Genomic DNA, 10,996 nt, shown 5'->3' with positions numbered 1-10,996 from the left:
TTTTTAGTCTATCATGTGGTATCAGAGCACTTCTCTCCAAAAATCTTGATAGAGCCCTTCTCTCTACCTTTCGATTAAGTGTTTGTTTCCTAAAATTAAGTGTTTGTTTCCAAAAATCTTGACAAGTAAGTTAAGGTGTCATTAGTATAAATAGCCTCCCATTTTACTCTTTAATCGCCAAATGCTATATTATCAGTTTTGAGAGGGAAAGCCCGAAGGCTTTACTGCATAGATAACGAATCAAACAAAATAGCGTTGTTCACAGTCGGCGGTAGACTATCCGACCATACTACTCTACTTGCTACAAAAGGTAAAAAATGAGCTAAAGCATGAGCGGCACTATTGTTTGTACGGCTAGTATACGCCCATCGAATAGAAGTAAAAGAATTACAAAACGATAAAATGTCCTCTAAAATTAAAGCTAGGCTACTTCTTCCTGGGGCCTCCTTCTTAAGAGCCTCAACAACCGATAAGCAATCGCTCTCCACGACCACATGGGTATGATGTCTTCGTAGCGCCTCTCGAACTCCTTCATAAACCGCGACAACTTCCGCCAATTGAGGTTCCCACTCTTGCTCCACGACCAAAGACAAACCCCAAAGCACCTTACCTCACTCGTCCCGGCACACAACCCCTACACTCACTCCCTCACCCTCCTTAATTCCCGCATCCACATTCACCTTCACATACCCGGCTTGAGGAGCTATTGTGAGTTTTGTTATGACATTGTTCGACGATTTTATTTTACAGATTCTTGTTTTGATGGTAAAAAAAAAAAAGAGATGACTGATTTGGGAGCATTGAAATACTTTCTGGGGCTTGAAATTAAGCAAAGTGCAGATGGTATATTTCTACGCCAAGAGAAGTATGCTACTGATATGTTGAAGAAATTCAACATGTCCAATTGTGAAGCTGCAACTACACCTATGAATGTAAATGAAAAGTTGCAACGAGAAGATGGAACCGGGCCTGCTGATGGAAAATTATACAGGAGCATTGTTGGAGGTCTGAACTACCTCACTCATACTAGACCGGATATTGCTTTTCCGGTCAGTGTGGTGTCTAGATATATGCACAATCCGACTAAGCAACATTTTGGTGCAGCAAAAAGAATCCTCCGCTATGTGGCAGGTAGTCTGAACTTCGGCATTTGGTATACTAAAGTGCCGGAGGAAAATTTCAGATTAGTCGGATTCACTGACAGTGATTTGGCAAGCTGTTTGGATGATCGAAAGAGTACCTCTGGTAGCATCTTTAGTCTTGGTTCTGGTGCAATTACTTGGAGTTCGAAGAAGCAAGAAACTATTGCACTCTCATCATCCAAGCGAGTATCTTTGCAAAGAAGTTAAGTTCAAGAGTCACAAGCTTTATGGTTGCTGAAGTTACTAGCTGATTTTTATGTTCAACAAAATGAAGCTACTGTGATATATTGAGATAACCGGTCCGCTATTGCTATGGCAAAAAATCCTGCTTTCCATGGGCGAACAAAGCATATTGATATTCAGCATCATTTTATACGCAAGCTAGTAGCTGATGAAAAAATTGTACTGAAGTTTTGTGGTACAAATGAGCAAATTGCCGATGTTTTCACAAAATCGCTTCCGCAAGCCAAGCTTCAGTTCTTTATGTCCGAGTTGGGTGTCAGTGACTTTGAATCAAGGGGGAGTGTTGAAACTAATTCAAAGTTTTCCTAGTGTTTAGGAACATGTGGTCATTTGTTAGTTATGGTCTTACGTTGTTGGAGTCATATTAGGAGCCAATAAAGTAGTGGATTAGTTGGATTAGTGGCCTAATATTATGGTAGTTTCCCTATTTGTAGGACAAGTAAGTTAAGGTGTCATTAGTATAAATAGTCTCCCTTTGTACTTGATTCAATCATCTCAATACAAATATTTCCCATTTTACTCTAATAAGTGGTATGACATTGTATGTTTAATCGAAAGGTAGAGAGAAGGGCTTTATCAAGATTTATAGCCCTTATTGGATTTTATGATCCAAAATATTGGTTAAGTGTTTGTTTCCTAAAATTAAGTTAGTTGTTTGTAGGTTTCCTAATAATGTGACTATTATGTTAGTGGAAATCATAAAAATAGGATCATGTAGTTGTGCACTAAAAACGTGGGTTGTGTGCTTTATAGTTAGTTATGTATGCCTATAAATAGGCCCGTGTTATTTGATTAATAATTGAGTCAATTTACGATAACTTTCTCCATATATTCACTCTCCTCTCTCATTTTTAGTCTATCATGTGGTATCAGAGCTATCTTGAGTAGAGAAGGTAGATTGTCACCTCCGCTCAAGTAGCCAGGTTCGATTCCCGAAATGGGGCGATCACAAAAAAAATGGTAAGAGAAAAAGAAAAAAAAATCACACATTTTTTGTTTGAGTTACAAGTGAGCCACGCAGCCCTTGTATCGATTTATTTCCGCATTGAAAAAAAAATTGAGAGAGAAGGTGAGTAAATTGTTTGAGTAAAAAAAATGGTGAGAAGTGCACCATAATTGAGAGATAGAGAGATGTGCTCTATCAGGTTTGGTAGAGAAAAATGGCTCTACCGTATTTTTGGTGAAGAGAAGTGCTTCACATGTATGGTGAGAAGTGAACCAATGAAATGGTGGAGATAAAGGCTCCATCGACAATCGGTTTTTGGAGAGAAGTGCTCCAAATGAAAGTTGGTGAGAGGTGCATCAACAAAAGGGTGACGAGAAGTGCGTCACGGAGTGAAGACAAGGGCTTCACAAAGTTAGATGGAGAAAAGTCTATTTGATCAAGCAATTTACAATTTTATGGAGTCCAAGCAAAGAGGCTCAGTTTATGTCTCGAAAGGAGACTATGTTTGAAGTTGAATGTGGAGCTTAACATGTGCGTGTGCATAAAAGATCGCATTACCGTTTGAAGGTAGATTGCTCGTCAATGGAGATAAAGGTGTCAATGAGAAGGCAGTGATTTCGAGAGTTAAGGGAAGTGCTTTACAGTATGCAACAAGGTGCACTATTGAAGACTAAGGTGCTATGAGACTCACGCTATGAGACTCACGGCAAGCCTAAAAAATGCAAACATGATGTGAAGTCAGAGTAGTCCAATGCAAGTATGGTTCGACAGGGCAAGAAGTCGAACGTAGATCCATCAGATTTTGGATCAAGGGGGTGTGTTGGATATTTTGATCCAAAATTATTGTCAAAGTTAGTTTCCTATAAGGCATTATGATAGTTGGTCAAATGATAATGTATGTGAGTGTTTGTAGTTAGTGTGGCATTAATCAAGGAGTGGGTTACGCCACTTCCTACTTTGTAGAATTTAGTTAAGTGTAAGCCTATTTAAGGGCCCTAGGTGTATTCAATTTATTTGAGTCAGTTTACGAGAACTTTCTCCTTATATTTTACTCTCTTCTCTTATTGATGGTATCAAGCTATACCTCGCAAGTGCACGATTTTATCGTTGTACACTCTAGAGGGTCGATCCCACAAGGAGTAAGGGTGATTACTAATTGTCTATATTCTTGAGCTTAGCTAAGTTGATATAAAACAAAGAGGGTGGTAACGAACTAGCACTAAACTAACCAATTTAAAGACTATAAACTAGACAAGATAAGAACAAGCTAAAAGATTAAGTCTAGATCAAATAATGGGAAGGACTAGAACTCGGTTCGACCATGAATATGAGTAATTCCACATACTAATCGTCTGGGCTAATCAAAAGGGGTAGGTAGGTAAGGGGGAGATGGCTCTAATTCGCCTAAGACCTCCCTCTCGGGTTCGAAATAGGACACTAGCTACCCCGACTAACCCCCCTCTCGGGTTCGAAAGCCGGTATCCCTAACTCAAAACCCGACAACCCCAAGAACATGCATTTTCCCAAGGAGGTCAAGTAAATGGTCAAGGTCATTAAACCCTCATCGTATTCCGGGTCATCCCACTCCCTCTCTCAAGGGTCGATTTCAAACACTAATCTAGAGGCACCCTCCCTCGGTTCTCCCTTTCGGTCTCAACCTTAGTCGGTGACACGGATCGGTTCCCAAATATCCCACTAACAACCTAACCAACTCTCGTTGGTGGGCAAGGGTCAAAAGTCGACAATACCCAAGAACCAAACCTTAAACATGCAATTCCTCTAAACTACCCTCACCAATTTCCCCCAACTAATTAGCCTTAGTGATAATTAATTAGTGAAATTACCCATACCGAGTCAAACCGAGTCCTAGAAGGAGACTACTCACTAATCATGTTTCTAAAGGCAAAATAAACAACAAAGATGGAGTCTTTAAACATAAACATGGGTGGAAGATGAATTCTACTACTAATCATGCAAATTTCCAACACAAATTAAGAAGAAAGGTGATTTAATCTAATAACAAGGTTTAGTAAACTAAAAGGCACAATCTTTAACCCAATCCACTCAAAGATTGAATCTTTGAATGTAAAAAGCAAGGATGAACAAAAGAAAGAGAATCAAATAGAAGAAAAGCAATGAAAAGATGAACAAAGGTGAAAAGAACAACAATCAATGAACAAAGATGCAATTTTAACACAAACAATCAAACAAACTTGAAGGAAAAACAAATGTAAACAAATGAAAATAAGGAGAGAAATAATACCAATCAAATAGTAAGAAAGGAATTAGGATAGAAAAACAAAGAAGGAGACCCTTCAATCTTTTTACAACCCAACTCCAATTACTAATTAATTGAAGAACTAGTCTAATTAAGGAATGATTAACAAAATGATTAACAAAGTTTGAGACTTGGAAAAGGAAATAATTTCAGATCTGGGAATGTGTGTACAAAGGGTTTAAGGAAGGGGGTATATATAGTTTCCACCAAGATTAGGGTAGGATTCGAAATAGGCTTTAAAACACGACTTTGCACTCCTGGCCGGTCAACCGGCCGCCGGTCCTCTGGCCGGCTGGGAGTTTCTTGGAAGTTGAATTAATTTTTGGAAGTCATCAGGTATGCATGGCCGGGCAACCGGCTGCCGGTCCCTGACCGGCTGGGACACCTTTGACTTGGAACTTGACTTTTAGCCTTTGGGGGAACTCCCAGCCGGCTGGCCGGCTGCCGGTCTTTTGACCGGCTGGGAGATTTCTGTATCTTTCTTCAAAAATTTGTGTTTTCAGCTTGAACGTTCTCCCAGCCGGCTGGTCGGCTGCCGGGCCACCGGCTGGGAATACCTATTTGCTTGGTTTAAGCTTCATTTGCATACACTTGCACTCCCAGCCGGCTGGCCGGCTACCGGCCTACCGGCTGGGAATGCTTCCTCAGCTTTATTTCCTTCTACTTCCATGCATAGCCAAGTCAACCCGTCTTCCTTGCTTCGTTTCACCCGTTCCCGCCTTAATTTCTGCAAGGAGGCCAAAATGTCATAGTAAAGGGAATCGGGACACAAAACACGAGAAAGGACGATCAAAACCGACTCAAATGGAGTCGGTTGGCATGAAAATAGAGGGGAAAAAGGCGTAAAAGGATCCTATATCAAACCTCCCCACACTTGAACCTTACTCGTCCCCGAGTAAGTCCTCAACCAATGTACAAATAAGATAAATACGGAGAGTGGGTGCACAATATAAGCACCACTCAACAATGCTACTAATTAAGCCGATCGAGTATTAACGCACTCAACGCCCCTTCAACTCACAATTTGACACTCATGAGGGAAGAGTGCCCTATTGCAAGGCAAGTTGGGTCTTGCTACAAAACTTTTGACACATCCATCATGAAAGCACGTAATCAATAAATAGAATGCATCTAACAAAATTATCTACTTTCCTCATCTAAGTGGCCAAATTTTTCAAACAACAGAACACGGTCTTGGTCGGAGTACCGTCTCAGAAGTGCCAATTGAGGTGCCAACCCCTTAAGCGTGACTAAAGCAACCCTCGTGTGACCAATGCTCAAGAAATAAATTCAAGAGCGGGGAAAGGGGAGAAAGGGCAAGACCGCCGAGAATTACAAAACCGACACGAGATTCAACCAAAGGACCCATGACTAAGGGGACCAAAGCAACGACATCCTCACGGTTTTCACTCGTCACTCAATGAAAGAACAGGGTGATTTTTGTGACCAATAGTAACCAAAATCACTCAACTAACTCAACTAGCGAAAACGTGCCCGCAATCTAATGTGTAAGACCGTCCTATGTCCGATGAAATGCAAACAAAGGTAGAATGCACACAAAATGAAGCAAGGGTTAAAACGGGGCAAAGGAGAAGGTCGAAACGGGATTGGTGCAAGCACCGTTTGGATATGTGGAGCTCAAATCAAGAATCATCGACACAACACATCCCATTTCTTATTGCAACACATGAGACACGTCTATGCCCTAACATAGCATTGATGACCAAAACTATGCAAAAATTGTATAAACCCAACTCAAGTAGGAAAAATTTGATAAAACTCCTCTTATTTCAACAAATGGTAACGTCTACACCGTAGCAATGACTCGATTTTCCAAGCCATGCAAAAAATTGTGTAAACCCGACTCATCTTTGGAAAAACATCAATTTGCCCTTTTTATTTAGCAACGGCTTTTTCTACCCCATTTAATGATGAGGAGGGGTGTTGCTTGCCTTTTTCTTTCCTTTATAACATATATACAACACGACTCACTATTTTTTTTGATTTTTTCATGACATTTTCACTTTTCTATTTTGCTTTTCATTACAATTTTACAACCTCTTATTTATATACAAAACCAAATTCACATCGAAATCCGAGCCAAGTGGACGTGCAAGCCATCCACCGTCATGACCCAAATCACCTCCTACGACACACTACAAAACCGACCAATTCTTGATTAAGGAAGGGTGGTTATGGGAATGTAGCTATTTCGGTGGGTTTGCCAAATGAAAAGGCTAAGCTCAAAGGGGGTGAATCAAAAAGGGAAACGATGTGGGGGAGAAAACAAGGCTATTTGGCTATGTGAGGTTCATAAAAACTGATTTTTGCTTCATATCATGTGCACAAAAATGTAATGCAATTTCATGGTCTAAGGACGATGCGACACACTTATGCGTAATGATGTGACACGCCTCGCGAGGAGACCTACTCTCGAACCTAGATGAGGGTGGGGTATGGATGTACCCACCCTAGGAGGCTCTACCCTTACCTTTGAGTAGCTAAGTCGAGCCTAAAGTCTAGTCTACGGCCCTTGGTCTCACAAGATCGGTCTAAACTCATTGGTCAAGCCCGCCTCCCTCGGCTAACTAAGAGGCCACGGGTGCGAGTCACGAGGAGGAGAAAGGCACAATTGGACACAATAGCTCATCATGGGGGTACTTGGTTCCCTTCCTTGACCATGTTCTTTCTTAAAAATTTATATACAAACTCAATGCAACATGAAGGAAAAACAACACATATTTACATGTGAACAAATGCAAGCAAGAAAAGGGAATAAACATAAGGTAAACATGCAACAATTTGAACTAATCCTAGCAGCACATCAACACCAACAATCCACAAGTTCCCCAAGGGAACATCCAAGGCACAAAATCTCATTCTCCTTCATATATACAAGATACAAAAAGAAAGAACGGAAAAGGAGTAAGAGATTAGAACGAGTTTACCAAGCGACTTCTAGCTCCTTTTTGCCTCAAATGGTCGATGTCTATGCCAAAGGTTAGCCAAACATATATATACATTGCAATATTTTTGAATTTTTTCAGAATTTTTTCAATTTTTAGGCATTTTATCTAATTTATAAGCATTTACAAATATAAACAAATATTCACAAGAGTGGATATTTCCCTCCCCACACTTGAAATGTACATTGTCCTCAATGGACAAAAGCATAGGGAGTGAATACGAAAAAGAAAGGAACATATTTTTGAATTTTTGATTTTTCAAAGGAAAAATAATATATTTTTGTGATTTTTGTTCTTGAAAAATTAAAAAGACATATTTTTGTTGATTTTTAATATATGAATCTCCTCCCCACACTTATTTATTTACATTACTTCCAAATGGAAATAAATGTGTGGAGGAAATTAAAATGAAAAGACATGTTTTTGGGTTTTTCTTATTTCATTTTTTTTAGGCCCTCCCCACACTTGTTTATAGACATGGGAGGACAATTTAGTGAAATAAATTAACATGTTTTTGGTTGGTTTTAGTCATTTTTCAAATTTTTAGTTAGTTTTTTATTTTGAAAATGCAATGCATGCTCTATTCTATATGCAATATTTAAATGACAATGCAAGGTATACTAAGTGAATGCAATGTATAAATGTGACAATATATTACATAATTGAAATCTAATGCAAACCTATATGAATGCAACTAAGTGATTTTCTAACTAGATGCATGCGAGAAATTAAACGGGAATGAGGGAATTTGGATTAAGGGAAGAGGCATACTCATCATTTTGGATTGAAAGGGAGGGAGTGGAGCCCTCATTACTAGGCTCTACTCATACTCTTCATCACCGTCGCCATCATCATTGCCATCATCATCACCATCATCATGACTCACCCCGAATTCGGACTCACGGATGAAATCGTCCGTGTTCAAAGGGGCATCCGAGCCAAACTCACTCATCCCCGAGCTCATGCCGACGAACATCCCCGTGTTCCCTCCGGCACCACTAGAACCTCCCTCAGTGAAGATGGAAGGGGCACCCCCGAACCACCTCGTGTCCTGCCCCTCCCCTTGAGTGGAAGGCGGTGTGGGGAAGACCGGGGCACTAAAATAGTCGGGCTGCAAATTAATGTCGCCGTAAACAATCCTCCCATCGTCCGGATGTCCGCCATCCGGGAACAAATAGTAAGAAGGGTGAAGGCCGGAGGGATGCTTGTATTGGTGCCTCATCATGTCATCATAAACCGGGAATTGACCAAGGGAATGGTCGTAGTAAATCCGGTCAAGTCTCTGCTGAACCCCAAGCCGCTCACTTGCGGCGTTTGCCAAATTAAGTTTCATATCCTCCATAAAGGAAATGAGGTCGCCGTGGAGAGGGGGTGGTTGTTGAGGTTGGTGACTATAGGACCCCTCCCCTTGTTGGAAGGGCCCGACAACGAAAGGAGTGGACGGTGTAGCATACCGCAAGGTAGACCTCGCGGGAATGATAGGTCGGCCACGAGTATACCGAAGATTTGGGTTTTGTTGTTGGGGAATTGAGGGGTCTTCAAGGGTTTCAATTTCAAGCAAATAGTGCTCCGAGTTAGGCACCACTTTCATCTTGTCGGGGTTAGGAAGAGGGATAGAATTTCGGTCAACTCCGTCCACCCGAATTTGCCAATAGTCAAGGCCATCATCCGGGTTGGTCTTCAACCAATTGAGGTTGTGGTGGATATAATTCTTGAAAAACATCGTATCACCAATTATATATCGCATACCACTCAAGTTGACTCTCCTATTGAGCCTCTTGAGCAAATGGCTGATGAGTCCACCCACGACAATTGCCGTCGAAGAAGCCGGAGAGTTGCTAAGTCTTTGCAATGTAAGGGCCAAGTGGTGGGCAATGTCGATTTTGAAGGTAGTGGGTTGGAACGAAGGTAAGAGCCGAGAATTTCCAATTCCTCCGTTCGGAAATTGTGATTTTCCTCACGGCCAAAAACAGTCCACCCCATAAACCGATGCCAAATCCGAATAGCCGCATTATGGACAGTGTTAGCGGCTCTCTTGACCCCCGGAACATCATCTAAACCCGTAATGGCCTTCCATAAGGCCCCATGGTCAAAGGTCTCGGGTGCCTTATGTGGAGGGCTTGTGTCAAGCCCGAAATGGGAAGCAAAGGTCGGGAGGGTCAAGGAGTAGTCCTTGTTCATCAATCGGAAATGCAAAAAGGCTACCTTTTGGGATTGGCGATGCTTGTCAATACGAAGGGAGCTCAAAAACTCCCATGTTAGACGGGCATAGGTTTTCTCATGTATCCCGTACATCATTTTCATTCCTACCCCATCAAACAATTCAAGAGTAACTTGGTCTAGTCCTAACTCCCGCATGGATTGTCTATCAATAAATCGGGTTGGGGCAATGGGGCGTTTCTTGAATAAAACAAATTTACCTTTCATGGTGATTGAAGTGAATTGGACATCCGGGAAGTCGGGATCGGTGCTCATGTCATTCGCCGCCGCCGCCACCATTTCGGCTTGTTGAAGGGCCAAATCTCCTCTCCTCACTCTTTTCTTTGGGGCCATTTTGTTGTTTTGATGGTGGGTGAAGGGTTAGGAAGGAGGTTGTGGTGGTTGTTGGTGGTAGGGAGGTGGTAGAGGGTGGTGGGAGTGGTTGTTGGTGAAGAATGGAGGAGAGGGGTTAGGGTTAGAGGGAGAGAGAGGACGGAGGTTGTGTCGAAAAAAATGAAGTGAATAGGGTCTTTTTCGTGTAAATTAGGGGATCAGCGGGTTCCCAGCCGGTCAGGAGACCGGCCGCCGGTCACCCGGCTGGGAAAACGTGTAAATTTGAAAGTTTTTGGAAATTTACAGAAGACTCCCAGCCGGTCAGAAGACCGGCCGCCGGTCGCCCGACTGGGAGGACACCCAAGCTTCAATTTCGTCAATATATGCATTCCCAGCCGGTGGACCGGCTGCCGGCCTGCCGGTGGACCGGCTGCCGGCCTGCCGGTGGACCGGCTGCCGGCCTGCCGGCTGGGACTTTTCTCAAAAGTCAATTTGATACATTTGCCCCAATATACGTATTCCCAGCCGGTGGACCGGCTGCCGGCCGGCCGGCTGGGACAACTCTTCCTTGTCAAATTGAAGGATTTTCCTAATAAACGCGTTCCCAGCCGGCCGGCTGGGACAACTCAACCTTCAAAATGTCAAATATTAATTGAAGTTACATAAACTTCCCAGCCGGTCAGAAGACCGGCTGCCGGTCACCCGGCTGGGAATACGTTCCATCACATTTTCTCCAATATGCCCCTATTCCATATCCCTTCACCTATTGGCCTCGACTTCCGTGTTTTCAACTTTAAAAACCGACTCATGACGTCGGAAAAAGGCCAATAGATGGTAAAACGCTTGTTCATCATACAAAATCCCAAATTCTTCAACAATTGTAACCGAC

Source organism: Silene latifolia, chromosome 7 (assembly GCF_048544455.1).
Source record: "Silene latifolia isolate original U9 population chromosome 7, ASM4854445v1, whole genome shotgun sequence".
NCBI classification, from domain to species: Eukaryota; Viridiplantae; Streptophyta; class Magnoliopsida; order Caryophyllales; family Caryophyllaceae; genus Silene; species Silene latifolia.
The sequence above is the reverse complement of the archived record's forward strand: the minus strand, read 5'-3'. Positions refer to the sequence as shown.